Below are 21,533 nucleotides of genomic sequence, written 5' to 3'. Positions count from 1 at the left end.
GGGCTCTGTGCTGACAGCTCAGAGCCTGGAGCCTGCTTCAGATTCTGTGTCTCCCTCTCTCTCTGCCCCTCCCCTTCTCTCTCTCTCTCTCTCTCTCTCTCTTTCTCTCAAAAATAAATAAACATTAAAACAAATAACCTTGTGATCTCAGTGTAGCAGTCAACCTCTCTGGGCCTATGTGCTCACTTGTACAATGCAGGGGGTGGCCTAAATTGACTAGAAGGTGCCTTTCAGTCTGAGGTTGTGGTTATGGAGGAGAAAGGGGACGTGAACAGATGTGAGATAAATAACAGAGCAGCAGTGCATCCCAAATCTGGAGAAGGCCAGACTAGAGCAAAGGGGTCATCGATTGAGTGGAAAATATAAATTCCCACTTTTCCCAATTAGGGTTAAATGTTTTACATTCTTGAACTGTCTGCTTTCCTCAGCTTATTGGAAGGAACTCGTAATGAGAACATTATGAGTCCTCTGAGTTCATGGGGACAGAAACCTGAGCCGCCGGTGAGAAACTGACCCTCTGGAATGCGGAAATTCTCAGGAGCCTTAATAAGAACATGCACCGCTAATCACTTTATTGTGACAAAAGTGTTACAAAACCCTGAGTGAGCCTGGGTCAGAAAGGAAGCTTTAGCTTCCAGGTGGGAGCAAAATGATCTCATGGGAAAGCCAGGCTTTGTTGTTTTTCACCTGTGGATAAAATCCTGCCCTCCACCCCCCCCCACCCCCCCCATCATTTCCCAAGAAGAATCCGTGTCAACATACACAGACAGCCTTGAGGGAAAACACAGCAGCTTGCTGTGCTGAGGAACAGGCTGAACTGAGGGTGTGCCTCTCCCGGGCCTAATGCCCAGCTATCCACCCTAAAGATAAGCCAGCCCAAACTGGCTAAAGCCAGGTTCTTCCACGAGCCAGCTGGGGGCGAGCAGGCAGCCCACTGGAATTTTCCAGAGCTTGCAGGCATCAGTGTCAGGGGGCAGGGGGCAGCCAAAGTGCCCGTTCAGCCCGCCCACCTCCCTCAGGCCCAAAGGACCTCACTCCAGTTCCCACCTCTGTTGGAAGAGCTTAGGCAAGAGGTCTCCCATTTCCCAAACCTGGAAAGACCCTGAAATGAATCATAAATATGGAAACACAGAGCTCTCTTGGGATCTCCGTTATAGAAACAGCCGGAAACAGCATGCCTTCTCATCTCCCCATTGATGTCAGCTGACCAGGAGAGTGGGTTTTCAGATCATATGTGGTGACCACTCACGTACACACTGCAAGGTGAGAAAGCCCACTGTCACCCAAAACAAACATCACCAAACACTGCTACCACGAGGAGGAGCAAACAATAGCCATTAAACCATACATTCGCCCTGAGAAAACAGGCAGAGATGGGTTCCGAACTTGCCAGGAGTTCCCACGCCTTTGTGGCTTTCAATCTTGTTCTCTCCACCTGGAACGCCTTCTTTTGCTGGTTAAGTTGCCCTTGTCTTCAAGACTCTCCGGAGATCAGAAGACATCTCTCAGAGCGCCTGGCCTGCCTCCCACAGCACATGTAGACCGTGTCCTCATTACCAATGCGTGCCAGTGTCTGCATCCTGAGCAGCTCCTGTGTGGGCCCCACGTACCCGGCTCAGTGTGTAGCCAAGAAAGAGCTCAACAAAAGATTTCAGGCAAATGATTAATGGCCAAATGATGGCCTTCAAAGGGCTTCTACTCCAGGAGTTCCTCGAGAAATTTTATCTCATGTTCCTTTACAACATGGTAGGACTTTGGTTTGGGGTATAAATTTATAATTTTATTGGGTCTTGTCAGTGGTAACATCCTCCTTGCAACTAATCACGGGTGGGGAAAGAGGATAAATTAGCCCCGGCTGCCAAGTACACAGCACCCTGGGAGTGCTACTGGAACGGCAGCATTTTCCAAGCAATGACATCTCCCAACGAAGAGAGAGGCAACTGGTTCTTGAGAGAGTATGTTCTATTATTTCCATTGAATTGATTAGCAACTGAGGCAGAAAAGTTTCATGGTCAAGAGTCATGATCGTGCAGAATTGCTACAAGAAAGCCCGTTGTTCATTCATTGACCTAACATCTATTTGGCAGGGACCTCCACAGTGCCAGACACTTTGCTAGGCACACGGGGTGGTGATCGAAACAGACTTGGTCTCTGTCATCATGGCGTGGGCGTGGGAGCATGGACATCAGACACATAAATATATAATTGAAGGTTGCAATTAACGTTATAAAGGAAAAGCACAGGATACCATGAGAGACAATATAATGGGGGCTGCTGATTGTCCCGTGTTTATTTATTAAGAACCTAGTGTGTGTCAGGGATTCTGCAATGTTCAGACTTGGCTCATTTGACCACAGCCCTCAAGAACAAAGTCATGGCAGAGACCCAGTGTTCTCCGCTAGGGAGGTCCTATGGCTTTTCTGTGGTCCCGGTCTTCTCATCTGTCAGATGTAGAGACCACAGCAACCTCTCTACTTGCTGTACAGCTGAGCGTGATCAATGCTCAAGCACTTTGGCTTCTAAAAATACTGGGTAAAGCTAGTACTGAATAAAAGCTTTTACAGAAATAAGCTGTTATTTCCTTGAGTTCATATTTATATTCAACAAACAGAACTCATTTCCTCAACCATCCCAACTCCAAATTTTTATATACAAAGGGTTGGGGGGGGGGAGTTGTTTTGTTTTGTCTGTTTGCCGTTTTTTTTTTGTTTGTTTTGTTTTTTTTAACGTTTATTTATTTTTGAGACAGAGCATGAACGGGGGAGGGTCAGAGAGAGGGAGACACAGAATCTGAAACAGGCTCCAGGCTCTGAGCGGTCAGCACAGAGCCCGACGCGGGGCTTGAACTCACGGACCGCGAGATCATGACCTGAGCCGAAGTCGGCCGCTTAACCGACTGAGCCACCCAGGCGCCCCTGTTTGCCGTTTTCAAAAAGCCTATATAGGGGCGCCTGGGTGGCTCAGTCGGTTAAGCGTCCGACTTCAGCTCACGTCATGATCTCGCGGTCCATGAATTCGAGCCCCGGGTCGGGCTCTGTGCTGACCGCTCAGAGCCTGGAGCCTGCTTCAGATTCTGTGTCTCCCTCTCTCTCTGACCCTCCCCCGTTCATGCTCTGTCTCTCTGTCTCAAAAATAAATAAACGTTAAAAAAATAAATAAATAAAAATAAAAATAAAAAGCCTATGTAGCACTGTTAAAGGTAAAACCACAGGGACAAAGATGTATGCTTTCCCCAGGAGCACAGCATGGGAAGGTCACCTTTCCTTCTCTGAGTCTGAGACATGGAGCCTCCTCATCTGAGATCGGCCAGGGAGCGTCTGGCCTCATGTTTGTTGTCTCCTCCACCTCAGTCCACCCCACAAGGAGACAGTGTGAGACAACAAAGAGAATGAGGCGGAAACCGGGGCCCTCTGGCTCTGAGGGGGAGGGCAACCACCCACCCCGGACTTTTCCCTTTCACCCCGCGGGCAGCTGCAGGCCTCCACCTGCAGGCTGGGCTTCCGGGCCCTGACCTCCAGCTGAGGCAGGGAGGGAGGGAGGGATCTCCAGTCCTCGGGCCCAGGTGATTAAAATAGAGCCCAGAATGAGGTCTTGCCCTACCAGACAGAGCGTGAAGGCCCAGTGCCGGGGGGCCAGGGCTGGCTGGTGTTGGGGTGCAGCTCTGGGCAGGTGAACCGCAGGACGCCAGGAGGGCCGCTGGGGGGAAGCTATGTGGCAAGAAAGCAGAGTTTGGCTCAGGCCCTGCCCTCCCCCCAGGTCTGACTTTTCTCCTGCACTGCCTCCTTCCTGCCTGGGGCAACCGGGGACTCAGCCTCTGCCCTGTGAGAGAAGAGAGAGGAGATTCACCTAGTGAATTCCTTGTGGCCCAAGTGCAAGAGGCTGGAAGGACCTCCTCTAGAGAAGCACTGCACAGGAGACACGTTGGCGGCGGAGCGGTAGGTCTCAGAGGTCAACCTCTTTCTTCTCATATGGGGCTGGGGGGTGACGGCGCACAGTTCAGTGGGGCTCCCCAGGCCCTTTCATCCTTGCAGCTACCGTTGGAGATTCTTGTTTAATTATTATTATGTATTTTTTAAAGTTTATTTCCTTCTTGTAATTTAAAAAAAAAAATTTTTTAACGTTTATTTATTTTTGAGACAGAGAGAGAGCATGAACAAGGGAGGGGCAGAGAGAGAGGGAGACACAGATTCTGAAACAGGCTCCAGGCTCTGAGCTGTCAGCACAGAGCCCGACGCGGGGCTCGAACTCACAGACCATGAGATCATGACCTGAGCCGAAGTCGGACGCTTAACCGACCAAGCCACCCAGGCGCCCCTCCTTCTTGTAATTTTTGAGAGAGCGAGCACCAGTGGAGGGGGGGCAGGGAGACAGGGAGAGAGAATCCCAAGAAGGCTCTGCACTGTCAGCACAGAGCTCCATGTGGGGCTCAAACCCACAAACCGCGAGACCATGCATGACCTGAGCCGAAGGGGGATGGTTAACCACCTGAGCCACCGAGGTGCCCCTGCATTTGGAGATTCCAAAGGAAGAAGTTCGTGGGTCCCTGGCACTCTTCATTTTCTTTTTCCTTGCTCATAAAAAGCGTGGCTACTATGTGCCTCCTTACAACGCTGTTACAGAACCATTGGCTACATTCTCTATGCTGTACGTTTCACCAGTAGTTCGGGGCTATTTTTGTTTGTAAATATGGGTTTTGAATATGGCAAACAGATTGAATGAAAGAACAAATATTTAAACATATTCTGAAAGTTAATACTTCTAATTCCATTATTTAAAAATGATCTATTTCTTATCAAAAGCAACATCTTGTAGGCTTCTCAAGAATTCTCATTTATTATCCACCATTGTTTGATCCCACGAGAACATTTGCTTTTCATTTGTAAATATGTCTTCTTTGGAGCCCTTCCGTGATTTATTTGGTTGTTATAACTCCTAACTTAGAAAGGATTATCTAAAATTTATTCAGTCATAGAACTTCACATCTGGAAGGGTCATTAGTGGTCATTTAGTCCAATATCCCTCCCAGAGCAGAAATTCCTTCCACAACCTTGGTCAGTGGTATGCTTGAATACCTCCTACATCGGCAAGCTCACTACCTTATATGAAAGCCTCATCTGTTTTTTTGTGTGTGTGTGCTGTTTATTTTTTTGTTTAATTTATTGTCAAATTAGTTTTCATACAACACCCAGTGCTCATCCCAAAAGGTGCCCTCCTCAATACCCATCCCCCACCCTCCCCTCCTTCCCACCCCCCATCAACCCTCAGTTTGTTCTCAGTTTTTAAGAGTCTCTTATGCTTTGGCTCTCTCCCACTCTAACCTCTTTTCTTTTTTTTTTTTTCCCTTCCCCTCCCCCATGGATTTCTGTTAAGTTTCTCAGGATCCACATAAGAGTGAAACCATATGGTATCTGTCTTTCTCTGTATGGCTTATTTCACTTAGCATAACTCTCCAGTTCCGTCCACATTGCTACAAAGGGCCATATTTCATTCTTTCTCATTGCCAAGTAGTACTCCATTGTGTATATAAACCACAATTTCTTTATTCATTCATCAGTTGATGGACATTTAGGCTCTTTCCATAATTTGGCTATTGTTGAGAGTGCTGCTATAAACACTGGGGTACAAGTGCCCCTATGCATCAGTACTCCTGTATCCCTTGGGTAAATTCCTAGCAGTGCTATTGCTGGGTCATAGGGTAGGTCTATTTTTAATTTTTTGAGGAACCTCCACACTGTTTTCCAGAGTGGCTGCACCAGTTTGCATTCCCACCAACAGTGCAAGAGGGTTCCCGTTTCTCCACATCCTCTCCAGCATCGATAGTCTCCTGATTTGTTCATTTTGACCACTCTGACTGGTGTGAGGTGATATCTGAGTGTGGTTTTGATTTGTATTTCCCTGATGAGGAGCGATGTTGAGCATCTTTTCATGTGCCTGTTGGCCATCTGGATGTCTTCTTTAGAGAAGTGTCTATTCATGTTTTCTGCCCATTTCTTCACTGGGTTATTTGTTTTTCGGGTGTGGAGTTTGGTGAGCTCTTTATAGATTTTGGATACTAGCCCTTTGTCCGATATGTCATTTGCAAATATCTTTTCCCATTCCGTTGGTTGCCTTTTAGTTTTGTTGGTTGTTTCCTTTGCTGTGCAGAAGCTTTTTATCTTCATGAGGTCCCAGTAGTTCATTTTTGCTTTTAATTCCCTTGCCTTTGGGGATGTGTCAAGTAAGAAATTGCTACGACTGAGGTCAGAGAGGTCTTTTCCTGCTTTCTCCTCTAGGGTTTTGATGGTTTCCTGTCTCACATTCAGGTCCTTTATCCATTTTGAGTTTATTTTTGTGAATGATGTGAGAAAGTGGTCTAGTTTCAACCTTCTGCATGTTGCTGTCCAGTTCTCCCAGCACCATTTGCTAAAGAGACTGTCTTTTTTCCATTGGATGTTCTTTCCTGCTTTGTCAAAGATGAGTTGGCCATACGTTTGTGGGTCTAGTTCTGGGGTTTCTATTCTATTCCATTGGTCTATGTGTCTGTTTTTATGCCAATACCATGCAGTCTTGATGATGACAGCTTTGTAGTAGAGGCTAAAGTCTGGGATTGTGATGCCTCCTGCTTTGGTCTTCTTCTTCAAAATTACTTTGGCTATGCGGGGCCTTTTGTGGTTCCATACAAATTTTAGGATTGCTTGCTCTAGTTTCGAGAAGAATGCTGGTGCAATTTCGATTGGGATTGCATTGAATGTGTAGATAGCTTTGGGTTGTATTGACATTTTGACAATATTTATTCTTCCAATCCATGAGCATGGAATGTTTTCCAATTTCTTTATATCTTCTTCAATTTCCTTCATAAGCTTTCTATAGTTTTCAGCATACAGATCTTTTACATCTTTGGTTAGATTTATCCCTAGGTATTTTATGTTTCTTGGTGCAATTGTGAATGGGATCAGTTTCTTTATTTGTCTTTCTGTTGCTTCATTGTTAGTGTATAAGAATGCAACTGATTTCTGTACATTGATTTTGTATCCTGCAACTTTGCTAAATTCATGTATCAGTTCTAGCAGACTTTTGGTGGATTCTATAGGATTTTCCATGTATAATATCATGTCATCTGCAAAAAGTGAAAGCTTGACTTCATCTTTGCCAATTTTGATGCCTTTGATTTCCTTTTGTTGTCTGATTACTGATGCTAGAACTTCCAGCACTATATTAAACAACAGCGGTGAGAGTGGGCATCCCTGTCGTGTTCCTGATCTCAGGGAAAAAGCTCTCAGTTTTTCCCCATTGAGGATGATGTTAGCTGTGGGCTTTTCATAAATGGCTTTTATGATCTTTAAGTATGTTCCTTCTATCCCGACTTTCTCAAGGTTTTTATTAAGAAAGTTTGCTGAATTTTGTCAAAGGCCTTTTCTGCAACGATTGACAGGATCATATGGTTCTTATCTTTTCTTTTATTAATGTGATGTATCACATGGATTGATTTGCGAATGTTGAACCAGCCCTGCAGCCCAGAAATGAATCCCACTTGATCATGGTGAATAATTCTTTTTATATGCTGTTGAATTCGATTTGCTAGTATCTTATTGAGAATTTTTACATCCATATTCATCAGGGATATTGGCCTGTAGTTCTCTTTTTTTCCTGGGTCTCTGTCTGGTTTAGGAATCAAAGTAATACTGGCTTCATAGAATGAGTCTGGAAGTTTTCCTTCCCTTTCTATTTTTTGGAATAGCTTGAGAAGGATAGGTATTATCTCTGCTTTCAACGTCTGGTAAAACTCCCCTGGGAAGGCATCTGATCCTGGACTCTTATTTGTTGGGAGATTTTTGATAACTGATTCAATTTCTTCGCTGGTTATGGGTCTGTTCAAGCTTTCTATTTCCTCCTGATTGAGTTTTGGAAGTGTGTGGGTGTTTAGGAATTTGTCTGTTTCTTCCAGGTTGTCCAGTTTGTTGGCATATAATTTTTCATAGTATTCCCTGATGATTGCTTGTATCTCTGAGGGATTGGTTGCAATAATTCCATTTTCATTCATGATTTTATCTATTTGGGTCATCTCCCTTTTCTTTTTGAGAAGCCTGGCTAGAGGTTTATCAATTTTGTTTATTTTTTCGAAAAACCAACTCTTGTTTTCATTGATCTGCTCTACAATTTTTTTAGATTCCATGTTTTTTAGATTCTAGTTTACGTCTGCTCTGATCTTTATTATTTCTCTTCTTCTGCTGGGTTTAGGCTGTCTTTGCTGTTCTGCTATTTCCTTTAGGTGTGCTGTTAGATTTTGTATTTGGGATTTTTCTTGTTTCTTGAGATAGGCCTGGATTGCAATGTATTTTCCTCTCAGGACTGCCTTCACTGCATCCCAAAGTGTTTGGATTGTTGTATTTTCATTTTCATTTGTTTCCATATATTTTTTAATTTCTTCTCTAATTGCCTGGTTGACCCATTCATTCTTTAGTAGTGTGTTCTTTAACCTCCATGCTTTTGGAGTTTTTCCAGATTTTTCCTGCGGTTGATTTCAAGCTTCATAGCATTGTGGTCTGAAAGTATGCATGGTATGATCTCAATTTTTGTATACTTATGAAGGACTGTTTTGTGACCCAGTATGTGATCTATCTTGGAGAATGTTCCATGTGCACTTGAGAGGAAAGTATATTCTGTTGCTTTGGGATGCAGAGTTCTAAATATATCTGTCAAGTCCATCTGATCCAATGTATCATTCAGGGCCCTTGTTTCTTTATTGACCGTGTGTCTAGATGATCTATCCATTTCTGTAAGTGGAGTGTTAAAGTCCCCTGCAATTACCACATTCTAATCAATAAGGTTGCTTATGTTTGTGAGTAATTGTTTTATATATTTGGTGGCTCCCGTATTTGGCACATAGACATTTATAATTGGTAGTTCTTCCTGATGGATACACCCTGTAATTATTATAAAATGTCCTTCTTCATCTCTTGTTACAGCCTTTAATTTAAAATCTAGTTTGTCTGATATATGTATGGCTACTCCAGCTTTCTTTTGACTTCCAGTAGCATGATAGACAGTTCTCCATCCCCTCACTTTCAATCTAAAGGTATCCTCAGGTCTAAAATGAGTCTCTTGTAGACAGCAAATAGATGGGTCTTGTTTTTTTATCCATTCTGATACCCTATGTCTTTTGGTTGGCACATTTAGTCCATTTACATTCAGTGTTATTATAGAAAGATATGGGTTTAGAGTCATTGTGATGTCTGTAGGTTTCATGCTTGTAGCGATGTCTCCAGTACTTTGTCTCACAGGATCCCCCTTAGGATCTCTTGTAGGGCTGGTTTAGTGGTGATGAATTCCTTTAGTTTTTGTTTGTTTGGGAAGACCTTTATCTCTCCTTCTGTTCTAAATGACAGACTTGCTGGATAAAGGATTCTCGGCTGCATATTTTTTTCTGTTCATCACATTGAAGATCTCCTGCCATTCCTTTCTGGCCTGCCAAGTTTCAGTAGAGAGATCGGTCACGAGTCTTATCAGTCTCCCTTTATATGTTAGAGCACGTTTATCCCTAGCTGCTTTCAGAATTTTCTCTTTATCCTTGTATTTTGCCAGTTTGACTATGATATGTCGTGCAGAAGATCGATTCAAGTTACGTCTGAAGGGAGTTCTCTGTGCCTCTTGGATTTCAATGCCTTTTTCCTTCCCCAGATCAGGGAAGTTCTCAGCTATGATTTCTTCAAGTACACCTTCAGCACCTTTCCCTCTCTCTTCCTCCTCTGGGATACCAATTATGCGTATATTATTTCTCTTTAGTGCATCACTTAGTTCTCTAATTTTCCCCTCATACTCCTGGATTTTTTTATCTCTCTTTTTCTCAGCTTCCTCTTTTTCCATAATTTTATCTTCTAGTTCACCTATTCTCTCCTCTGCCTCTTCAATCTAAGCTGTGGTCATCTCCATTTTATTTTGCAGTTCACTTATAGCATTTTTTAGCTCCTCCTGACTGTTCCTTAGTCCCTTGATCTCTGTAGCAATAGATTCTCTGCTGTCCTCTATACTGTTTTCAAGCCCAGCAATTAATTTTATGACTATTATTCTAAATTCACTTTCTGTTATATTGCTTAAATCCTTTTTGGTCAGTTCGTTAGCTGTTGTTATTTCCTGGAGATTCTTTTGAGGGGAATTCTTCCATTTAGTCATTTTGGATAGAACTGCAGGGCACTTCCCCTGTGCTGTGGTGTATAACTGGAGTTGGTGGGCGGGGCCGCAGTCAGACCTGATGTCTCCTCCCAGCCCACCGCTGGGGCCACAGTCAGACTGGTGTGTGCCTTCTCTTCCCCTCTCCTAGGGGCGGGATTCACTGTGGGGTGGCGTGGCCCGTCTGGGCTACTTGCACACTGCCAGGCTTGTGGTGCTGGGGATCTGGCGTATTAGCTGGGGTGGGTAGGCAAGGTGCACGGGGGCAGGAGGGGCAGGCTCAGCTTGCTTATCCTTCGGTGATCCGCTTCGGGAGGGGCCCTGAGGCACCGGGAGGGAGTCAGACCCGCCGCCAGAGGGATGGATCCGCAGAAGGACAGCGTTCGGTGTTTGCGCAGTACAAGCAAGTTCCCTGGCAGAAACTGGTTCCCTTTGGGATTTTGGCTGGGGGATGGGCGAGGGAGATGGCGCTGGCGAGCGCCTTTGTTCCCTGTCATGCTGAACTCTGTCGTCCGAGGCTCAAGAACTCTCTCTCCCGTTGTCCTCCAGCCCTCCCGCTCTCCGAGCAGAGCTGTTAACTTATAACCTTCCAGATGTTAAGTCCCACTTGCTGTCGGAACACACTCCGTCCAGCCCCTCCGCTTTTGCAAGCCAGACTCAGGGCCTCTGCTTGGCCAGCGGGCCGCCCCTCCATCCTGGCTCCCTCCCACCAGTCCATGTAGAGCGCACAGCCTCGCTGCCCTTCCTACCCTCTTCCGTGGGACTCTCGTCTATGCTTGGCTCCGTAGAGTCTGTTCTGCTAATCTTCTGGCGGTTTTCTGGGTTTTTTAGGCAGGTATAAGTGGAATCTAAATGATCAGCAGGACGCGGTGAGCCCAAAGTCCTCCTATGCCGCCATCTTCTTCCCAGAAAGAGCCTCATCTGTTTTTTAAAGCTGCTTATCTTTAAGTTCTGTCCATCACAGATGAAAGTTTCATGTTGTCTACGTGTCTGCCTCCAACCCCCAACGCAGAACTCAGCACATCAAAAATATTCAATAAATGTTCATTGCATGAACAAGTAGAAGTTTGAATTCATTCACTCAGTTGTTTAGTGAACATCTATCCTAGGGCGGGTGTTATTTGCAATGTTGAGGGTATGACATTGGACAAGAAAGACATAGTTCCAGGCCCAGGAAGTGTTTTCACTTCAATTGGAATGAATTGTCCATCCAGAATCCCCTTTCCTATTTAAATCTCAGGTACAAATAGAGGGCAGACAGGGAGCAGTACCATTAGGACAGGTTGAGGAATAGGTAGGGGTTTCTTGAATAGTCCTAGAGAACTTCCTTGAGAACCCCAGAAGAAGACAAGACTTCCTGTCAGGCTGGGCTGGTGGGCATTCTAAGTGCTATTGGAACATTCAAGAAATGCAGGGATGCCTGGGTGGCTCAGTTGGTTAAGCATCTGACTCTTGATTTCGGTTCAGGTCATGATCTCAGGGTTCGTGAGATTGAGCCCCACATCAGGCTCTGCACTGATAGCACAGAGCCTGCTTGGGATTCTCTCTCCCTTTCTCTCTGCCCCTCCCCTGCTTATTCTCTCTCTCTGTCTCAAAATAAATAAACATTTAAAAAAAAGAAATGTAAACTTATTTTATCCCTAAAGCAAGTAAAGCAGGATGTTCAGTATAGATAGAGATAAGGTAGAGAGGTGTTAGTACATACATTTACACTTTCGTACTTATCAACACGTGTATATATGTGTGTATATAGACATACACATACATATATATACACACATATATTCCTTCTTCTATGGTTTCAGGGATAGAATTTAGTGATTTGTCACTTACCTATAACACCCAGTACTCATCCCAACAAGTGCCTCCTTAATGCCCGTCACCCCTTTAGGCCATTCCCCCACCCACCCCACATCCAGCAACCCTCAGTTTGCTCTCTATATTTAAGAGTCTCTTATGGCTTGCCTCCCTCTCTGTTTTTATCTTATTTTCCCTTCTCTTACCCTATGTTCATCTGTTTGTTTTGTTTCTTAAATTCCACATGAATGAAATCATATGGTATTTGTCTTTCTCTGACCGACTTATTTCACTTAGCATAATACACTCTAGCTCCATCCACGTTGTTGCAAATGGCAAGATTTCATTCGTTTTTATCACCAAGTAATATTCCGTTATTTATATATGTGTATATATATATACACATACACATATATATGTGTGTGTATATATATGTATATATACACACACATATATATGTGTATGTATGTATATATACACACACATATATATACATATATATATACCACATCTTCTTTATCCATTTGTCAGTTGACGGACATTTGAGCTCTTTCCGTAATTTGGCTACTGTTGATATTGCTGCTATAAACATTGGGGTGCATGTGCTCCTTCGAAACAGCATACCTGTATCCCTTGGATAAATACCTAGTAGTGCAATTGCTGGGTCATAGGGTAGTTCTATTTTTAATCTTTTGAGGAACCTCCCTACTGTTTTCCAGAGTGGCTGTGCCAGCTTGCATTCCCACCAGCAATGCAAAAGAGAGCCTCTTTCTCCGCATCCTCACCAACATCTGTTGCCTGAGTTGTTAACGTTAGCCCTTCTGACAGGTGGGAGGTGGTATCCCATTGTGGTTTTGATTTGTATTTCCCTGATGATGAGCGATGTTCAACATTTTTCATGTCTGTTAGCCATCTGGATTCTTCTTTGGATGCACATTTATTCTTATTCAAACATACATACTCACATAAAAATGGAAGGATATTGACTGAATTTTTAAAATAATCATCTCTAGGCATTAGGATTATAAACTTATTCTTTTTGTTTTCTATATTTGATACATTTTATATAATAAACAAGCATTACATATGCAAAAGAAATTTTATAAAGCAAAACAAACAAATAAACAAACAAACAAAACCCAGCGGGTCCCGTGAACTGGTGGTACTCTTGATGCCTTGGTGCTATCTTCTTGCCAGTGCCTCCCTCCACCTCACCTCTGCCTCTCCACACCTTCAGGTCAGATAAATAGAGTCCCAGCTCAAGCATCACCTCCCCTAAAAGCTTTCCTGATGCCCCCGGCCCCAGGGACCCTGCATCTTTCTTTCTTTGTGTGCAGACATTCATGATGGCACCTACAAGTGTGCGTTGGGTACTCCTCTGGCAGTTTGCAAACTGGTTGTGAGCATCTGGCAGCCTGGCTCTGTGCCGCTTGGTTCTGGACTCCAGTCCCCAGCTTGGTGCCTCACCCTCCACCATCCCCCCCACCAAGATGTGTGATGAATGCTTGGGCCTCGCCTAGCTCACTGCCTCAGCTTGTTCCTGGTTTCTGGTCTCCCACTCGGGTCACATTGGCTCCTCCTTGAATGCTTCCTGCTGCCTACTAAGAAAATGCAGTGCCTTAGGGCATCCAAGAGCCTCTACAATATGGCACCAGCTCACCTTTCCAGCCCTACTTTTCTCCTTTGTATCCCTTCCCGGGACCACCCATCCTGCCCCCAACAGGCCATGCTTCCCCACCTGTGCTCCTGCTGTTGTTTTAAACTGAAATTCTCTTCTCCGTCTCCATCTAAAGAATTCCTAAAAATTCACCAGAAATTAGGATAACACCAACAGCTAGCCTTAGAACTGTGATGGGACCGAATGATACAAGGCGTGTGGAGCTCGTGACACTGTGCTTTGCAACTGCTAAGTATATAACGAATAATAGCTGTTATTATTACCATCAGCAGCAACATCATTGCTATGTGTCAGGCACCACCCTCCACCCTAATGATAAAGAGTTTTATAAAAAGGTTCTTGCACCCAGGCAGGTAAAAAACTCACTATCCCACAATATGATAGGTATTATGACAGAGCCAGAAACAAAAAAGCTATGGGAGCAAAGGATTGGGGGAGAGACATGGCGTCTTCCCAGAAGACAGGCTGTTTTTACTGAGTCTTAAAGGTCAAGTGGGAATTTCACCAGGAGAAAAGTAAAGAATAGGGGAAGGTGCTCCCAGCAGAGGAAATACCAAAAGCAAAGGTACAGAGGAAAAAATGAGTTTGGACAGCTGTGTGGACTGTATAGCTGAGGCCCTCCTCTTTTCTAGCACATTGCAGAGAATGGACTTCTACTGCCCAGAGAGCACAGCTGGGGTGCTGGGCTGATGGAGGGAGTGTGCAGAGCCCCGGCACTCTTGGCCGTCACTTGTCAAGTGAGGGGACAAGAGGCCTAATCCCTGGTGCGAAGGGCAGAGTCACTAAGCTCCTAGCTGAGGGAGATGAGAGACCTGGGCCACCCTTCCAGCAGAGGGTTGGGGAAGCCACGGTTGGCAGTAACTGTGAAGAGACAGCCAAAGGGCCGGAGTGCAGCCAGCAGGCCGCCCATGCAGCCCTCCTCATAACAACCATTGTTTACTTTGGATGCTGGCTGTCCCCGCAGTCCACACACAAGATTTATCACCAGAAGCTAGTCACTCAGACTGTAACACTAACAGCCTTTTCAAACACAAGTCTTCCCCCACACGGCGAGAAGTGGAGGATGTGAAGGGAAAAATAGTGTCCATTCTGGAGACAGCTATCATGCCTAATGGATTTAGAGAAAGGAAGTTCTCAAGACAGGTGAGGAAGTATCCCCCTCTGTATTCAACAACTTTGGTATCGCATTCCTACCACAGAGTAATATCCTAAAATGTTAAACTGTGTACATGCATGTTCCCTGTGTTTTCCCCTACCCTCCTTTCAATCAGGAAACCAAGCCTTGTGATATCTCGAGAGGGGATTTCAGCAACAAAGAAAGCAGATGTCAATTCTAGAGAAATAGAGGTCTCTATTCTTCTGAGGTCGGGACAGGAAGAGTGTCCTTGAGGAGCAGTAAGATAGGAAATAGAGATTCCTGGAAGTGGAAAGCAAATAACAAGACTCCAGAGAGGAATGGTTCAGTGGTTACAGACGCACCAAAGATTCCTGGAGCCCAGGCAGGGCTGTGAGGAGGGAACACAGAAAATAGGCAAACAGGTGTAATTAGAGACCTGCAGAGGTCTCCCTGATGCCCCAATACTTGAAACCCTGGGACAAGGCTGAGTCTTTAAAATGACTAGATTGAAAATTTTTGCTAGTCAAGTCAAATGGGAGCTCAAATAAGTCTTCTTTGCCAGTGGAAACAGCCCTTCCACGGTCATCTGCTTGCCTAAGGAAGCTGTAGTGGTGTCCCCAGAGGCAGTTGCTTTGTAGGACACTGTCAATCCTCCTCGGGACCCACCCCCATCCCCCCTCTTTGCTTCCAGACCTGTAACTAGACTAAGTCCCAGCAGGCCCCAAAAGAGGCGTGACCCATGGGGAGGCACGCCATCCTGCCAAAGAAGTACATGATTTTTCCAGTTTATATGAACGGAAATCTGGGGAATATGTGTAGGAATGGTTACTAAGGGTGTAAGATAAACACAGAAGGAACACAAAGTTGGATCGGGCCAAACTGATTGATATGGGCCTACTAAGCAGACACTCTGAACTTAATGCTGTGGCTCAAGGGATTAGAAAGGGCTCTAACAGTTTGGTTTGTTGGCTGAAGCATGGACCAAAGAGTAGACTATACTAAATGAAATTAAAATTGCAGAACTGTCTTGGTGGATTGTAGAAGAAGGTATCTAAAAGCTTAGGGTGACTAGAACATTAGAATGGACTTAAAGTTTTTTTGTGTTTTGGGTTTTGTGTGGTTTTTTGTTTGTTTGTTTGTTTGTTTGTTTGTTTAGCAGGGGAGGTATGGAGAGAGGGAGAGAGAGAATCCCAAGCAAGCCCTGTGCTGTCAGCACAGAGCTCAACATGGGGTTCGAACCCACGAACAATGAGATCATGACCTGAGCTGAAATCAAGAGTTGAATGTTCAACCAACTGAGCCACCCAGGCACCTCTAGAGCAGATTTATCATATAAGATCTGCTCAGAGGTCCAGAGGGCACATTTACCACTATGACTATGAGAAATTAATTTCTGAGGGAACCCTAGCATCCTGCAGAAACTCTGTGGTCACTCTTCTCTGAGGCCAGTAATCTCCATAGTAACTGCTATCACTAAATTGCAATCCTTAGATGTAACGGGGTAATTAGATCCTGGGGTAGCAGGGGCCAAGTGGTGACACTTAATTGCCAAAGACAAGGTGGGTATGGTCACCCTACTGGATTATGGTCACCCTACTGGATAGCAGTAATCAGGATAGTAGGACTTACAGAGACCTATGGCCCTAGAAGTGACACAGACAGGCAGCCTATTAAATTGTTACTTATCTATGTAAGAAGAGTTGAAACCAAATGAACTGAAGTCTAACTTGAATCATGAGAATAGAGATCCCTGGCCCCTCAGTGAATTCCTGGACTTGAGCCAGTTTAGAGACCCAGAACCTTGAATGAAGAAGAGGCTGGACTTCACCATACTGCCCCAAATTTATACCATTAATATATCTTCTAAGGTAAAGGATAAGTTGTGTGTCTGGCACCTCCTACCACCAAAAAGTGTGACTCTGTATTTTGGAAAGAACATACTTCTCATTTGGGTATACTACTCCAGCCCGTTTACTGAGTGACCTGAAGAGCTACTAGTTTTGAGTGGAGCCTGGAACAAAAATGGTCAGCAGCAGAGCCAGCTACCGTGCAGGCTATTATGCCACTTGGGTCATATAGCCCAGCAGATCCAAGAGTGTTTAAAGTGTCAGTGGCAGAGGGGCACCCAGGTGGCTCAGTTAGTTAAGGATCTGACTCTTGATTTTGGCTCAAGTCATGATTTCATGGTTGTTGAGTTCTAGCCCCAAGTCTGCTTGGGATTTCCTCCCTCTGCCCCTCCCCTACATGTTCTCTCTCTCTCTCTCTCTCTCTCTCTCTCTCTCTCTCTCTCTCTCTCACACACACACACACACACACACACATTAAATAAATAAGTTTTTTTTAATCGTGATTAGAACTTACAGAAATTTTTTAAAAAGTATCATTGGCAGGTAGAAATGCTATTCGGAGCCTTTGTCAGGCCTGTATAGGTGCATCATAGCACAAATCCTTAGGAACAAAGCCCTGCCATCTCCTGCAGATAACTACTGTCCTCTTGAGAAACAGCTCTTGGTCAGTTACCGGGTCTTAGTAGAGAGTGAACACTTACCTGTGAGTCACCATGTTACCAGTAGACCTGAGCTGCCCATCATGAACTACGTGTTTTTTGACCCATCAAGACTTAAAGTTGGGCATAGAGAGCAGCACTCCACCATCAAATGCAAGTGGAATATACAGTCAGGCTGGAAGGCACAAGCAAATTACATGAAGAAGTGGCCCAAGTGCCCTTTATCCATGATCCCCACTGCTGGTCTCCACATTACTTTTTCTCTCCCAGCCTACATCTATGGCCTCAAGGGGCATTCCCTACAACCAGCTGACTGATAGAAAACTCAGGTCTGTTTTACATATGGGTCTGCAACATATGCAAACACTACATGAAAGCAGATGGCTTGAGCACTTATAGCCCCTTTCTGGAACATCCCTGAAGGACAGTGGTGAAGAAGAATCTTCCCTGTGGGCAGAACTTCAAGCAATGTACCTGCTTGTCCATTTTATGTGGAAGGAGAAAGGGCCAGATGTGTGATTGTAAGCTGATTCATGGACTATGGCCAATGGTTTGGCTGGATGGGCATGGGCAGAGATTTGGAAGGAACATGATTAGCAAACTGGTAACAAGGAAATTTGGGGAAGAGGTGTGTGTATAGACTTCTCTGAATAAGTGAAGATCTTTGTGTTACATGTGAATGCTCACCGAAGGGTAACCTCAGCAGAAGCTTTTAATAATCAAGTAGATAGGATGACCCATTTTGTAAATACCGGTTAGCTTCTTTCTCCAGCCACCCCTGTCACTGCCCAATGGGTTCATGAACAAAATGTCCCTGATGACAAGGTTGGAGGTTATACATGGCTTAGCAACTTAGACTTCTACTCACCAAGGTCAACCTGGCTATGGCCACTGCTGAGTGTTTAATCTGCCCTCAGCAGAGACCAACCCAGAGTCCCCAATATAATATCATTCCCCAGCATGATCAGTCAGCTACCTGGTGACAGGTTGATTACATTGGACTTCTTCCATTATGGAAAGGACAGTGCTTTGTTCTTGCTGAAACAGACACTCTAGATATGGATTTGTGGTCCCTGTGCACAGTGTTTCTGCCAAAACTACCATCTGTGGACTTGTAGAATGCCTTATCTATCATCACAGTATTCCATGCAACATTGTGTTTTTGTTTTTTTTTTTGTTTTTTTTTTTTACCAAGGAACTCACTTCACAGCAAATGAAATGCAGCCATGGGCCCATGCTCATGGAATTAACTGGTCTTACCATGTTGTCCACCATCTTGAAGAGGCTGGCTTGGCCTTTTAAGAACTCAGTTATAACACCAGCTAGGTGGCAATATCTTCCAGGGCTGAGATGTGGTTCTCTAGATATATGGTCTTCTGTATATGCTCTGAATCGGCGTCCAATAGATGGCGTTGTTTCTCTCATAGCCAGGATTCACGGGTTCCAGAATCAAGAGGCGCAAATAGGAGTGGCACCACTATAACTCTTCGTGATCTACCAGAACATTTTGCTTCTTGTGCCCACAGCCAAATTCTCTGTTGCTCTAGATATCTTGGTTCCAAGAAGGAAAACGCTTCCACTAAGAGACACAGCAATGATTTTGCCACTCAGCCACCTCAGTCTCCTCACAATTCTGAATCAATAGCAAAGACGGGAGTTACAATTCTGGTGAGGGCGACTGATCCTGATTACCAATGGGAAATTGGAGTGTTAACATACAGTGGAAGTAAGAATCTCCTGAAATACAGGAGATTCTTTACAGCATCTCTTAGTACTTACTACCATGCCCTTGTGATTAAAGTTAATGGAAAATTATAACAACCCAATCAAGCAGCACTACCCTGCGGAAAATGAAAGGACTGTTATGAACAACTTATTCCAACAAAACAGACCATCTATATGAAATGGAAAAATTCCAAAACAAACAAAAACGAAAGCAAAATCCATGAATTATCAAAACTTGACTCAAGAAAAAGTAGAAAATCTGAGTAGATACACCAATATCAAGTAAGAACATTGAATTAGCAATTAAAAATCTTTCCACAATCGCTTCTTGGCCTTTGGCTAAGATCAAGTGTAAAAATCTTTCCACAAAGAACAGCCCAGGTCTGATGGCTTTCACTATTGACCTCTATCAAACATTTAAGGAAGAAACAATGTCAAACCTATATAAATGCTTTCAGAAAATAGAATTTGAGGGAATATTCTCAAATTCATTTTAGTGGCCCAGTATTAACCTAATATAAAAGCCACACAAAGAAATCACATGGAAAGGCAATTATATTTTAATATCCCTTATAAATAAAGATGCAAAATCCTTAACAAAAAATAGCAAACCATAGGGCTCCTGGGTGGCTCAGTTGGTTAAGCATCCCACTCTTGCTATCGGCTCAAGGCGTGATCTTGCAGTGGTGAAATTGAGCCCCTCATCAGACTCTGTGCTGAGCATGGAGCCTGCTTAAGATTCTCTCTCTCTCTCTCTCTCTCTCTCTCTCCCCCTCTCTCTCTCCCTCTCCCTCTCCCTCTCCCTCTCCCTCTCCCTCTCTGTCTCTGCCCCTCCTCCCCCTCAAACTAAATAAATAAATATTTAAAACAATAGCAAACCAAATCTAGCAGTAACAACAACAAAATCACCAGGACCAAATGAAATTCATCCCAGAAATACAAGATCGGCTTAATATCCAAAAATCAGTAAATGTAGTATACCTTAACAAAAGAATAAAAGACAAATCCATAGACTCATCTCCACAAATACAGAAAAACATTTGGCAAAATCTAATATTTATGATTTTTAAAAAACTCAACAAGCTAGGAACAGAAGTGAGCTTTCTCCACCTGATAAGGGGCATCTATGGGAAAACCTACAGCTAACCACATAATTAATGGTAAAGCCTGCATGCTTCCCTCCTAAGATTGGGAATAAGGCAAGGATGTCCGCCCTACCATTTCTATTCAACATTATGCTGTAGGTTCTAAGCAGGGCAATAAGGCAATGGAAAGAAATTAAAGGCATACATACTGAAAAGGAAGAAGCAAAATTGTCTTTATGTTCAGATGACATAATCCTGTAGACAGAAAGTTTTACAAAATCTACAAGAAAAAAAAATTAGACCTAATAAGTAAGTGTGGCAAAATCACAAGATAAAAGATCCTGTTTTGTAGAAATTAACAAGCAATTTCTAAAATGTATATGAAAATCCAAGAGACTTAAGGTAATGAAGAAAAAGAAAAAAACTGAACAAGAGCGACATTAAAGGACTTACTATAAGGCTACAGTAATGGAGACAGTGTGCTATTGGGGTAAGGAGCAACATATAGACCAATGAAACAGAATAGAGAGAACAGAAGTAAACCCTTGTATTTAGGGTAAATGAATTTTTACAAAGATACCAAGGCAATTCAATAAGGAAAAGGACAGCTTTTCAACAAATGCTCCTGAAACAATTGGATATCCACATGCAAAACCAAAATGAAACAAACCGGAAAACGAACTTAGACCTTCACCCCCCGACTGTACACACCGTGCATGGTTTTAACTAGCTCATAGACCAAGATGTAAATTCTAAACCTATGCAAACTTCTAGAAGAATATCCTTGTAACCTAGGGTTGGGCAAACACTAGCTAGAGCTAATCAAAAGCAAGATCTATAAAAGGGAAAAAAATGCTAAATTGGGCTTCAGCAAGGTTTTATTCTTAAAAGATACCATGAAGAAAATGAAAAGACAGATGGTGGCTACACTTGTGGTGAGCATAGCGTCACATATAGAAAAGCTGAATCACTGTGTTGCACACCTAAAACTAATGTAACACTCTATGTCAACTATACTCAAGGAAAAAAAAAAGTTTTTTTTATCTAAAAGGCAAGTCACAAATTGGGAGACAAGTCTTGCAAATCCTGCACCTGATAAAAGCCTTGTATGTGAAACTAATCAAGAACTCCTAGAATTCAATGAGACAAACAGCCAATTAAAAAATGGGCAAAAAATTCAAATAGATACTTTCCCAAAAAAGATACCCACGTGGGTGATACGCACATGAAAAGATCTCAACACTGGGAGTCATTAGGGAAATGCAAACTAATACTTCAATAAAATACTTAACCCCTAGAATGACTATAATAAAGAAGACTGACCACACCAACTCATACGGTGTTGGCGAAAAAATAAAACGGCAGAGCAACTTTGGAAAACGTTTTCAGTTTCTCAAAAGGTTAAACATACCCTTACCACTTGACTCAGGAATTGTACTAAGTATCTATCTGTGAGCAATGAAAACCTATGTCCACAGA

The 21,533-nt window shown here is 43.7% G+C and overlaps 1 pseudogene; it reads left to right on the top strand.

Moving 5' to 3' along the window:
• The first annotated feature begins 14,725 nt into the window (after positions 1 to 14,725).
• On the top strand, positions 14,726 to 21,249 carry LOC131491046 (uncharacterized; annotated as a pseudogene).
• The last annotated feature ends 284 nt before the right edge of the window (positions 21,250 to 21,533 follow it).

The sequence above is a fragment of the Neofelis nebulosa genome, chromosome 2 (genome assembly GCF_028018385.1).
Source record: "Neofelis nebulosa isolate mNeoNeb1 chromosome 2, mNeoNeb1.pri, whole genome shotgun sequence".
In the NCBI taxonomy this organism is placed as follows: domain Eukaryota; kingdom Metazoa; phylum Chordata; class Mammalia; order Carnivora; family Felidae; genus Neofelis; species Neofelis nebulosa.
The sequence above is the reverse complement of the archived record's forward strand: the minus strand, read 5'-3'. Positions and strand labels throughout refer to the sequence as shown.